The 13,299-nt window shown below is 43.9% G+C and overlaps 1 protein-coding gene across 1 annotated transcript in view; it reads left to right on the top strand.

Moving 5' to 3' along the window:
• Nucleotides 1–2,780: 2,780 nt before the first annotated feature.
• The window catches only part of LOC143902394 (uncharacterized), a 206,297-nt gene continuing 195,778 nt past the window's right edge, over nt 2,781–13,299 (top strand). Inside the window, exons 1-2 of the mRNA XM_077415266.1 lie at nt 2,781–2,840; nt 3,315–3,505. The gene's annotated coding sequence lies outside the window, so the exon portion shown is untranslated. The remainder of the gene's footprint in view (nt 2,841–3,314; nt 3,506–13,299) is intronic.

Here is a 13,299-nt window from a genome sequence, read left to right as displayed (position 1 = left end):
TATTTGTTATTCATTTCATTTCGTTGAAAATTACGCCTTGTAGAGCGCCTCAAAGTGGAGAGTCGTCGCCATCGCGTCAGCGATAAAGTATTTCTTTCTTATAAACTTACTTCACAAATATTGTCACTTAGATATAAAACTGCACGCTTTCATGTATTCTTCAATGAAACGGTAAGTGTAATTAAGAAAACTTGACGGTTTCAAAATAGCTACAATAATTTCAGGCTTTGCAAGATTTATTTGCAACTTTAAGGCGTAGTGCGATATGGAATTTTCAACGAAATTAAAGTAATAAATAAGAACATTTTACGATTTTTATTGCTGTGCAAGTTTTATTTGAAGCGTTTATACAGATTCGTGTGCAAAAAACGATAAAATAGAAAAAAACGAACAAAAATGCTCAATTTTTCCTTTTCTCTTTCGATATCTCGAAAACTATCGATCGTACGCCAAAATATCACTGAACGTAACTTGTAGAGCGGGAAAAATCCTATATAAAACACCTATTATGTTACTTTTTTGCGTCAATGAAGTCGGAAATCTTAGCGAAAGCGTTCGGTGCCGCGTATCGACGTAACCAACGCGCCGCTAACGCGATGACGACGACTCTCCACTTTGAGGCGCTCTACAAGGCGTAATTTTCAACGAAATAAAATAAATAACAAATAAAAATTGTAGGTTTTTTTACGCTCTACAAGTTTTATTTGAAGCATTTTTGCAAGTTCGGACGACAATAATGAGTAAAAAGAAAAAACTAAATATCTCTCTCTCATACTTTTTTATTTCCCTTTCTCGTTCGATGTCTCGAAAACAATCGATCATACGTAAAAATGTCATACGACATAATTTGTAGAGCGTAAAAAAAGCTTTAAAATGAGCTCCGATTCAACCTTGTAACTTTATTAGAAACCGAGTTATCGCGGAAAAACCATTTTTTCATATTTTTTACTCCCGTAAAAAAAACAAGCGAGAAACAAAGGTCGAAAACTTGAGATTAAGCTTTTCTTGAGCCCCCCAACACCCCCCAAAAGAAAAATCCTGGGTCAGAATTATGTCTTTTATAATCCGTTTTTTTGTACATAGTGACTGGACTAATGTTGCTTCATAGATTCGTCGGACGGTTGGGTGTTATGTGTTTTACTAGTCTCGTAAATTTAGCCAAGCTGTATATTTCCTATAAGTAAATGCGTCTCTATATTCCGTATCGTTGGCGGAGTTATCACGACGCCTCGCGATAATGATCGCGCTCAAGCCGAAGTGTTTCTCTGATAAGACCACCTGGCACACGCCTGGGTTCTTTTCAGATAAAAATCTCTCGCGCTTCACGTAGCCCGCCCAGCATTGGTGGTTGCGTATATATGCTCAACGCTCGGCTCGAGCTTATAGGAGCTTATTTATAAACAGTACCAGCCACCACAATGGTTATTGTTTCAGCGCGGTATGCGAACGGCGTTGTGCGCTCCGCCTATTTATGACACATTATGCGAAAGCGCACCCGATAGCGTGAGTATTGCATTTCGTGCCATTGTGAGATGGCAACAATGATACATCCTGGACCATATGCCCTTGCATCAGTGCATAAATCATGATTCGCGCGGCGGATCGAACGTGCACGCGTTCTCGCGAGCTCGATGTCGCTTCGCAATTCTTTTTTTATCTGGAGAGTTTAATCGAAACAAGCGTTATTGTTTGTCCTTGCGGCAGGTGCAAAAATTTCATTTCGGCATAAGAGGATCTGTTATTCTTTTTTATTCTTTTATGAAATGCGTAGAAATTTATCTTCTTTTGCACAGTAATGTTCAATTCGCGCAATACATTTTCCGATGGCACGGAAATCGCGATATGTTCTCAGATATCAGTATTAATTAGGCGTGTCGTTACGTTGTGACAAAAAAAGCGGCGAGGCGCACGTCGGAATTTTTGGTGCACGAAATAATATTTCCGCAACGCGAGAGAGTTACGCGGCGGCGAATTCGTAAAAGGGAGAAGAGGGAGAAAGAGTATCCAGCTCGGTATGCAAATTGGGCTTCGGTTCGATATAGTTGACCGTTGTGTATGGTTCGAAGGGGCCGAGCGGGATCTACATTCGCCATATATTTTCGTAATTAAGTCGGTCCCTCTTATTAAGCACCGTACATTCGCTAGTTATACAGAATCGCTGATTAAAGGACGAAACCCGTGGCGACGATAGTCCGTTAAGGGCGTATTATAACGAAGAGCTTTATTTCCTAAACGTCGGGACGTATAGGGATTTAGAAGGTGTAATTGGCAGGGTGTAGCCGCCGCGCCGCGCCGGTGCATTATAAAAGTCCGTAAAAGTCTCAGTGTCAGTGGGCGTCCATGGAAGTACGATTATAAAACAGCCGTGTTCATGTGCAGCAATGTTTTTAATGCCTTAATCTAACACCGTGATCAGCAATGTTTATCGCGACGGAGATTACAAGCGAAGGCATCGCCTCAATTTACTTATACTTTTAACGATACTTTTCTCATGTCTTCGGTTTAATTCCCTTATTTCGTAAGGAGTTAGTGAGCTATATTTTTACGAGTTTAATGATATGATTTCGGCTTTTTTTTTTAAATTGTTCAAGTGTTAGCCGCTGATATCAAGTCATAGATAAAAAAATTGCGATTTGAATAAGTCCGAATATTTTTCCGTACACCCGCGAGAGTGTCATTCGCCGGAACCTTGGTTCTCATTCTCCCACTCTTCAGTGGCGCGCGGCGAGTTCCAGTCGCTCGCGACAGCACCGCCGCGCCGCATTCCAGCCACGCGCCTTGCCTAGGAACACTGGCGTAACTATCGAACTTAACGAGGCGATTTGTCAAGACCCTCTTAGGTATCTCTCCCGATAAGAACATTCTTTTCCCTTTTCTGAATAACAATTACGAACTAATTGACAGCAAAGTGCTGGCGGTGATCGAAAGTATTCAGTCAACGTTTGTCGATGGGCTGGTACGTTTAATGACAGATGTCTTCGTAATTTTACATTTGCTGATTAGGTTTCGTTGGACGTTAAAATTTTTGAAATGGTTCAGTTTATTAATTTTACTGTGCGTCACGTCGAAACTTATAAGTTTGATGATATAAATTGCTTTTAGAGGAGCATTAAAAATCTCTTATAGAAAGCTGCAATAACTGATGTTCTAAACACTATAAACTTGAAAAACAAATCTATATATATATATTTAGATAAAGATTTAAATAGATTATAATTATCGCTTTTACTTTGCCCGAAATACTTTTGCCAATTTCGCTATCCCTTTATCACTCTTCAAATTATAATTAACAAATAAATATTTCTGAATTTCAGGTATCATCGATTTCATCCGGACTCTCATCGAGAAATTCTCGAGTACCCACGCCACTGGAGGTCTGCTAGGTACAGCAAGAGCAGCACGAGCCGGGCTTGCGGAGTCGCGGTCGAGCGGAGGCGGTGGGAGCCGTCCTCTCCATCGTGGCGAGGAGCGAAGGAGAAGCAAAAAGGGGACGGACGTCGAAAAGGTAAGAGTCGGCCTGTAGTAGGGGCGAGTGGTGAGAGGTGGTAGGCAGCGATAGATCGAGAGAGAAACTCGCTGCCCGATCGTGTATGAGAGAGACGAAAAACGCGACACAATCACGTCCTGCACGCGCCGAGCCCCGAGCCACTTTCAGACTCTGTTACACGAGGCACCGGTTCGCTCGCCGTCTTACATTTCCGGACGTGCCGAACTCGTCCGCTAGGCTCGCGACTTCCATCCAGCGTCGAACTTGTCGAGTGAAAGCGAGATCGCTTTTTCAATTATGGCAAATATCTGGCTCGCGCTCATTATATTTTAATTTTCCAGGAGGTTTAATTTTATATTGAAATTAAGCGGCTTTGTGTTGAAATATGACGTATTTTTGACATTTGGAACGTTACTGCTGCGATAAGAGCATTACGATATTGAATTTTAACTCGGGACGGTTTTTAAATTTGTTACTTTAATTATTATCACCGAATTGCGAAATTGAGAATATCTTAATGACAGAAAAGATTCTGATTCGTCTCGTGTAACATCGTGCCGGCCAGGCCGGCCGCCGCAGGCGTATAGTGGCGTCTGACCCATGCGCTTCTAGTGCTGCAGGCAGCTCCGAAGTGTGGGAACTCCTCACCTCGGAGCCTCCCGACGACCTTTGCCGCAACCTGCAACCGCATATCTGCCTGCACTCAGCATAGATATCCCTCCGATGCGCCTTTTTTTCATGCTAGTTTCGCCGGGCCGAATGGAGTCTTCATGGTAACGGGTTCAAGGTAGACCATTAACTGTGACGTAGTTCGCATCGTTTCACTGGTTCGCTAAGAGAACAGCACCGAGTCTGATTACGCGCCTCAGGCGGTTGCCGAAGCCAACGTTACCACTCGCGAGCGCGAGCATTTATCTCGTTCCATATGTGCTTTTCATCTCGATATCGCGATGTCTCGCGTATCCGCCGTGATGGTATCCTTCGGGCGTCTTTTGTACGCGACTCGTAACACGCCTTGATGTTATCGTTTATATCGTTGTAATTAGGCGGAAATTCTTCCTACGGCCTGATAGACAGTTTGATGTTTGACTTGACTTATTCGTTGTAATGCGGCTCTTATTATATTGCGTTATTCAAATCACATACGTATAATTTCCTTTTTATAATGATAAATCACGCTACAATGACGCGTTCTTCGGTTAATATTCTCACATAGTCTCTCATATATTTAAATTACTCTTACATTTAAATTTATTATTACTTTTGTTCTCGTTATTGCTTTGCTACCCGTTTCAAGTCTCTCCTTGCATCAGGCGGAAATCTCGCGGGCAAGGGTCAAGGGAAATTACTCGACATTTAGAGAGAGAGAAAGAGAGAGCAGCAGCATGCTTAAGGCTCGCGAGCTCGCGGCTGTCGATTCGCGTGTCAGAATCGTGCTGCCGCGTTGCTTCGGTGCTTCGACTCCTCCGTGCGCGCGTTTTCACGAGAGGAACGTACTTACGACCATAACCAGCGCTTCGGTTCAGGATAGTGGATCGTGTAGGAATTCTTTCCGTCGAACGCGTAGGGCAGTCTTCCCTGCAGCGTAGGTTCGCATGTGCACTCTCGACAATTTTCTCTCCCGTTTTTCGATTCATACCACTCCCTGGTATTTATCAGTCGATCGTTTATGTAATCAGAGGCACGGTATCGTGGGATGTAACCCATGAGTAATGATACGTCTTTTATCGCGCGTTCGCATTTTATATAATTCGAGTGTAGCGCTGCCACGAAGGAGTTCACGGTAGCATTAACATATATAAGATGCGTATGTATTTTCTATAGTTGGAAAGTTTAAACAGCCCTTGAAGGCTTTCGTGATCCTTTGCTCGGCGGTGATCCGCTGATTTTAAAGAGATGCCGATATCTTTTCTGCTATCTCATATTTACGAGCAACGCCAGGTAATTAATACGTGTCTTTTTGCTGTAAACAGTGGGAGGGATAAAGCGTCTGAAACGTTAACAATGGCAACGATAACCAACAATTAATGAGTTACAAAAAACTCCAATCTTTCGATTGGATAAGAATCACAGAGCCGCGGAACGAGACACCTCGTCGTGACCCTGCGTCATGAGCAAGTCGGAACGAGTCCTGTGGTGCGCGACCGTGATCTCCGATCTGGATCGCTCCCCGGTGATCCGGTTTGTAGCCCCGTCCCGAAGGCGAAGGCTTACAATTACTACAATGGCGAAACGGCTCGAGGGTGTATTCGTTCGTCGCGCGACCTAAGTACAGGCTGCGGATCAAACCTTCGTTCGCGAATCGTTACGTCCCCCGCGATTCCATCGTCGATGATTACTGTCCGCGCTTCGAAAAGAGGACCCTTCGGGCCCTCCAGCTGCGCTCACATGCGCGAAAAGCGTAGTCACTCTCGAAATTGCGATCGGTCGCCGACAGAAATGCCGGCGTATCAGATGTGACTGTAAAGTGACGGGGCTGGTATACGCTTATTTTCTCCGGAACGACCAAGTATAATAATTAATCAAAAATAGATGCGGCCGAATGTCTCATCCCAGATAGCAGGTGTTATAGCTAAGGTAGATTGCGCGGAAACCAGTGGCACGAGTGCCCTGATACAGATGTTACTCGTGTATTGAATCGTTGTACGCACACTTACATTCGTCATAGTCTAGTTGATTCAACGTGGTTAGGCGACTGAGTGTCTAGACTTGTTAAAGGTCATATGGCGAATGGGCCGTTAGAACGGGTTACCGTCCTTGAAGCTAATCGCCGTGCTGTCTAGGCCTCGTGTTCTTTTAACAAGTGTTCACATAAAATACCTGAACACACTATAAAGTACTAATATTTTTAAATATTAAATTAATTTTTAATTTATTCGATAAAATACAATTAAATTTTCTTTAATTTTACATCTCTGTGAAGATAATGTTGATGTTCAAATGAGCATTTATTTCATCGTTGGTGTCGATCGTTAATCGATGACATATGCAATTCGATCACTCGTGTGTAACTCGTTACACACGAGGAAACTTGACGTTTCCTCTCAGCACAACGCACAAAATTTACGTCGATCAATTAACGACATTAGTATCGTCTTCTTGGTGTCTCATACATTACTCGTCGTTTACAAAGGGAACCGCGCGCAGCTTGTTTTTCATTCACACGTCCGCCGCATCTCCGTCTCTCGACGGACGAAGGATTCGCTTTGGCTCCTTTAATTGGGCGCCGTTGATGAACAGATCTTATTTGCATACGCTTTAACGAGGCCAAGAACATTGTCCGCTCGTAGCGCGCAACTGTTATCGAATAATTAATTAACGAGACGTACCAGTCTTTTATCGTCCTCGACATGTTCGTATTCCCTGGCAGCATCGAATCAGTTTACGCGTGTCGCCATGTTTAGTAATTAATGAGCTGTTTGATTAATAGCTCGGTCTGTAGGCGCGTACGGGGGAGTAAAAAAAGAATCAAGTCCAAGGCGCATTAGAGAATAAAACCATGTACTCTCGTTTTATTATCGTCGAGATATCGCCCTGCGGTTATTATGATTAATAATTAATGAGGATCTTGATGAGGGACGTCTGATGGTCGCGCGTGCAATCCGACTACACGCGCACGTTTTAATAGTGTTATTAAGTTAGCTATATTGCTAGGATGCGCATAACCTCGCATTAGAACATCATTCTGAACGATTCTGTGATGAATACCAAATACAACTACGAGCGTAACAAGGACGACTTAGTAATGTACTTTTATCTGTGTTCTTTCGTGGTCGTAGTCAAATCGGTAGACTTTTTATATGCGAGAAGCAATGTGCCACATATTGTTCAAACTACCAGGATATTAAAACATCTGAAAGTTATGCAAACGATCATGAATTTGTTTTTGTAAAATCGCCGGATGTGGATCATGACGCAAACCGACGACGCGCAAAAAGCACGAAGGAATAAGTCTCCATCAGAATCCAGTATGATCGCGTCGCCTGGTCGCTCCACGATCCAGGTGGATGCCATGCGAGGCGCTTTTTTGCCGGAACATTTTTGCCGTCGTCGGTTGCGCACTCGACCACGCCTGCGAACTTCGACGCGGGAAAAACGCCGGTATCGTCCGGCTGACGTTCCTGAATAGGCATGCCAACGTTTCGGATCGCTTGGCGCGAGCTATCCGCGAGATTCTTTGATCTCTAAGAAAAAAAGTAACACGCGCGACGGTCATTGCTACACGGTCGCAAGAGTGTCCTTTGCGTAATATCTTATTGAAGAAGTTGTTGAAAGAGATGCAGCAAATTAACACATTACATAATTTAAGAAGAAAGAAATACTTAGTAGGTGTATTGAAAACGAAAATAGATCTTAAAATTTGTTTACTTTCCAAGAAGTTTGAATACTTGAATTACATTATATCAAATCATAGAAGCTTGAATTTTCGTAGATATAATTCATAAGATATATAATATATGTAGTTTTTGTAATGAGCTCAAATATTGGATGCGATTCCTTTAAATAGAATGCGAAGTTTGGGTCCAAGCTATAATAATGGGTCCCATTGAGCAAGTTGCGCCCACGAAGTCGCGGAAAAAAGAAGAGCGTAATATATTTCTATTTTTTAATTTTTTTTTTGGTAACGCGACATCTCAAAGATATAGCGACGGATTTCAGATTATTATTGGCACATTGCGTCTTTACCTCGGTTTACTTCACAGCCTCCCGGTGACGGCCATCTGCTGCGAGCGAATAGTGGCGCGGGCGGTCGGTCGGTCCTCTATTTATTTTTTCGTCTTCAATTAATTTGGCCGAAGGAAGCGTGGCGTGGTCCCGGACGAAAACAAAGCAATCGCGCTCTGGTATCTGCGGTGGCGGGCTGCCCGCTCGTTTAATTAGCGAGTATTGTGCGGGCAAAAAGGAGTCGAGAGCGCTCCGCGTCAGGCCCCGTGGGTCAGATATCGCGTAACAAGATCTTATTCAGTGTTCGGTGCACGGAGGGTTAATGATGCTATCGCTATACAGTGCCAAAGCGATCGCATTACAGATACGATTCCGGCGTATTCGCATGGAACGGCCGCGACGGGGAGGCGCGTACGACGTTCGATATTTCTTTAACGATCCGCCGCTGTGATTCTCCACGTGGCCGGCACCGCCGGCACCAAGGCCTCCTCTCCTCTCTGGGTCCTTTTGTTCCAAAGTCGGGAGCGTTGTCGCGCTGCCGGATGTGGATTCTCACATCGAGTTGCAAATCGCGCTTGAACCGTGCCGCGTGTCGCGATTTACCGCTTCCTAACATTCCTTAGCGATCGTTTCTTAAAATTACGCAATGTCGATTCAAATATATTGCCGGACGAAAAGCGCTTTATAAATATTCACGTCGTGGTAAACAAAAGTTTTTACACGCGCTGGTCTCTGCGACGGGTAAACACGTTTGTTACCATAGCTGGGTATTTACGATCGCGAGAAATGTTCGTCGCGACGCGGACTGACGTTAGCATCGTAGATCTCTTCGCCGAAGGTGGGCGACAGGTACTTAAAATTTCCATTTCGCGGATGACGAATCGCTTATGGTGACTCGGCGCGTCTGCGGGACAGTCTTTGACTTAGTCGACGTCAAGGACGCGCCATCTCCCAGTTTCTTCGGTGTCTGATGTGGGAACTCAAACCTTCTCACGTCTGATGCGCGCGTTCTACTGTCAGCGAGCCGCTTCTCGCAATGTTCCTGAAACGATGGGAAGTACTTACTTACGACTAGACGTATTCTCACAATTTATTCTTAAATTATAGATGCTCACGGAAAGGCGCTTTGCTTCGGCCAGTGATTGAATGACATAATTGCGATTATTACCTATATTTAAATATGCATGAAGATATAAAGAATCTTGTACGAAAAGAGCTATTTTCGGATTATTAAATTATAATTAAGATAAAAACTTTTTTGTGCATTTTCGCTCTGTCTTTGAAACAGAAAAAATGTGCAGAACAAAATTTAAGCGATGTTTTATGATGGATTTTATTTCGCTTATTATTATATACAGATCTTATTACACGAGGCGAATAGGTATTTGCGCGTTGCGCACAAAGATGGGCGGAGTCCCACGGTGCGTAAATGCCACGAACTAATTGCTATATTAATTGCTTTCTCGTGTATATTATTGATTAAGGGTGAACAAGTATCGATGGTCGGCGAGTATCGATAGGCAGACGATCCAATAAATTGGAGATTCGTGTTTGTTTAAAGCGCAACCTTGATAGGGGCGGCCTGTAGTAATTTGTACGAGGTATCAGTGCGGGGATTCAATTTCGACATGATTTTTTATTAATTCAGAACAAGGGATGTTAATTGAGAAAGCCTCTTAACAAACCTCGGGTGTGCCGCACTTTGAGAATGATTAATTAAGGTTGCGTGCGTAGGCAATAATCCAAGTAAATGAATGATATAGCGATTACTCGGTAGAATTTATTATAAAAGCAATGACGAGAGACACAATGATTCGGTGCTTTTATTTGCGTACAATTTTATCGTTTATACGCAATTATTTGTAATCAGAGTGAAGTCATTAAGCGCATATACGTAATTTATGGTTTCGTGTAAGTGATTATTCCGGAGAACTTAATCGATGCGGAATTCTGTTCGATTTTATTTTAGCAGCTAGGTAGAATGCAGTTAACGAATTATTTGATCAAACAAAATTCTTTCTCCCTTCTCATGCAACGTGTCTGTAATTAGAAATCTGTTATCTATCAATGAAATTATATTTTTTGCAATTAAGCTAAATTAGAATTCTAAGTTCGAAATATTAATGTCGTTGCTGCGACGGAGTGACGCACGCAGCTTCGTTGCGGGAATAGTTTATCCGGGGACACAGAGACCTACATTGCGTCGCGGTTGCGTCGGCGGCGGCTTCAGGGTCGCGGGGACAGAGACTTCGGGAGAGTGCGGGTTTTCACGGAAAGGCAGTAAAGCCGCGACGTTAGCGAAGAGAGACCGCAGATTTATGTATGCGTAGTAAAGGCGAACGCGCCTCCGACCGACGACCTTCTCTTCGACGTTCCTTTCAACCCTCTTTATTCTCCACCGGCCAGTCAACCGTGCACGGACACGCGCAGTACATAAGGACGAACATTAGCGTTGCTCTCGCCGGTACTTACGGATAGTTACCGCGCGGCATCGTAAATTATTGCCCACGCCCCGAAACTTTTAGTGCCACGCCGGGCGTTGGGAGTTGGGAGTTTCGGCCGGATCCACGTGGATCTTCTATCCTCAGCGAGAGGTGCACCGAAGGCTTTCTACCTGGTCATCGTTGCCCTCGCTTTACTCTCACGGCGAATGTTCCTGTCGAAATCGTGCGTGGCATTTTATCTCGATGTGTTGTTTTGAAGATCGGATTTTAAAAAGATTTTTAATTGGCTCGCGCTTGGTGCAGTTTAGTTTTCAGGCTGGGAGATATAAACGGCATGAAACACGAGCTTTTCGTGTCCTTTCGTAAAAATTTCTTCTCCCGCGTTTAACGTTTCTTTAATTTTTAGCGTATTTCGTTGCAACTGAAAACCAGCACGAAACCGGTATGTCGCTTAAGGTCACACCGGGTGGCCGGCCTAAAGAAGATCGTATCCGATGCATTTCACGTCCTCGCATCAGCCGTCTTCCGCGTATATCTTCAACGATCTTTATTAAGAAATACAGAAATGGTCGCAGAAATGCAGAAACGTCTCTCGGCTCGGGCATCGCATATTCTGTCGCCGTTAACAACGTCAGACAAGGACGATCCCGTACTTGAACTTCGCGGCTCTTCACCGTACGTACGTCCGTAACAAGCGCAATTCCTCGGCGATCGAAGATACGAACAATTCTGCGTGTATGCGCGCACCGGCATGCTGCCTCATTCTCGAAGCAACCTGTAATTGTACTTAGCCTTCGAAAGACCAAAGACTCGCAATAACAGACTTCTGATTGCCATTGCTGAGTTCGAGACGCGTGACCGACCCGAGCGTTTCTTCATCTCTTTCCCTCGTCCCTTTACTCTCGGCTCCCCTTTCTCTCTCATCTCGTCTCGTCGTCGTCATCGTCATCGTCGTCTTCATTCCCTTGCGATTCCTCGACATCGATTCTTGCACGCTCGTTGCAGCTCGTGACTTGATGACGCGACCCCTGCACACCAATCTCGCTTTGTCTTCCACGGATATACGTTACAGACTTGTACAGGGCGTTCCCGATTAACTACGGTCTTCTTTAATGAAGGATAATATATAGAGAAAGTATTAATAGAAATTGCGCTTGAAGTATATTGCAGATTCGATGATTATTCATTAGCGAATCAAAGCCAGTCACTGCTGAGGTAACGCGATGATAAATAATTATATATGTTACATGGATGGTTAGTTTTACAGTAGAATTTCAATAGTTATAGTTTTTAAAAAATCGATAAAATTTTTTTTAATATTTTAATATTACACCTTTAATAGCTACATATTTTTCTTTTTCTCTCTATTATATCTATTAATCATTCTTCTTCTTGGCTCCTTTATAACACTGGTTCATTACTGAAAGGTAATGTGATTGATTGTGAGACATCCTGTACATGTACGAGGTACGCCGATCGCGCGAAATGACTCGCCTGCACGCCGACTGTCGTTCGGGACGATTTAACGGTGTAATTTGGCTCGTTTCAAGGAGCGATAAATCAACGAAACTCTTCCGCGCGGAGAACGCGATATATCGAAGTTCCTGGCTAAGGCGAGCATCAACCTTAGTGAGAACTGAGTAGGTTGCCGACCTTATCTCGAGGTAAGCTTACGACTTGATAAAGGCTTACGATCACTCCTTATTGTCGATTATCGTAAGCAGAGTCTCGCGCGTGTTGCTTCCATAAGGCATTTCGTTCTACCGTGACGCGCATGTAATCGTAAGCTTAAAGTGCATTCCGGAAAGATTCACAAATAGTTATTCCCTTAATGAATACCAAGAAAGATTCTTTTGAAGTTTTTTTTTGCATTACGATCTAAGCGCGTTTTTGCTCTTCGGTAAAAGAAATTAAAGCATATGGGAATAAACCAGAAGAAAAATATAGATAAAATAAATGTTGATGAAAAAAATATTGAATTAGTTTTAAAAAGAATTCTATTTTGTATACGATCCGCACTTGTTACGGGTATTATCAAGAATCTGTCGCGTGTGACTCGAAACATAATAAATACAGAGACAATTTCTCTTTTCTCCGACTTTTCACGCTTGTCAGCCAATGCGGATATGTATATACGTGCGGATTTGTCACCGACGCAGAATCCCATTAATCTCGAGCATCTGCCTGACTTGGTCGCGCGCGAGTGTAACTTACTCCGGAATTTATTAATACCCGCGCGGAGCGTTTCTCCGTTTCTCCGTTCGTTTCCCTTCGTCAAGTCAGTCCGCCCGCCTGGGTATCGTCCCTCCAGTCTGGAATCGCAACGGCGCGCGTTGTTGCACTTGGCGGTTCGCGGCCAGAGGAGAGGAGGAAGGTTTATGGTCTCGTAAATAAGGGAACCGTAAAACCAATATGTCTGTTTTTTATGCGCCAAACAAAACCAAGCCCCCGCGTGTAAGTACGCCCAAGCTCTCGAGAGCCGAGAGTTAGGTACGGTTCCGTCTCTCTTTCTGCCAATGGGAGATTCTGAGGATGCATCAGGTGCGAGGAGGATGCATCTGTATGCGCCAAGGTAGCTTCTGGGCGAGGAGCGTTATACTCGCGCAAACGATCACGATCACCGATAAGGCTCGCCTAATTTATCGTCCCTTTCCTCCCCTCTCGAGGTTAATGTACCGATCCTGAGGTATATGCATCGAGGTT

The sequence above is a fragment of the Temnothorax americanus genome, unplaced genomic scaffold (genome assembly GCF_048541705.1).
Source record: "Temnothorax americanus isolate GAGA-0224 unplaced genomic scaffold, ASM4854170v1 Scaffold4, whole genome shotgun sequence".
NCBI lineage: Eukaryota > Metazoa > Arthropoda > Insecta > Hymenoptera > Formicidae > Temnothorax > Temnothorax americanus.
The sequence above is the reverse complement of the archived record's forward strand: the minus strand, read 5'-3'. Positions and strand labels throughout refer to the sequence as shown.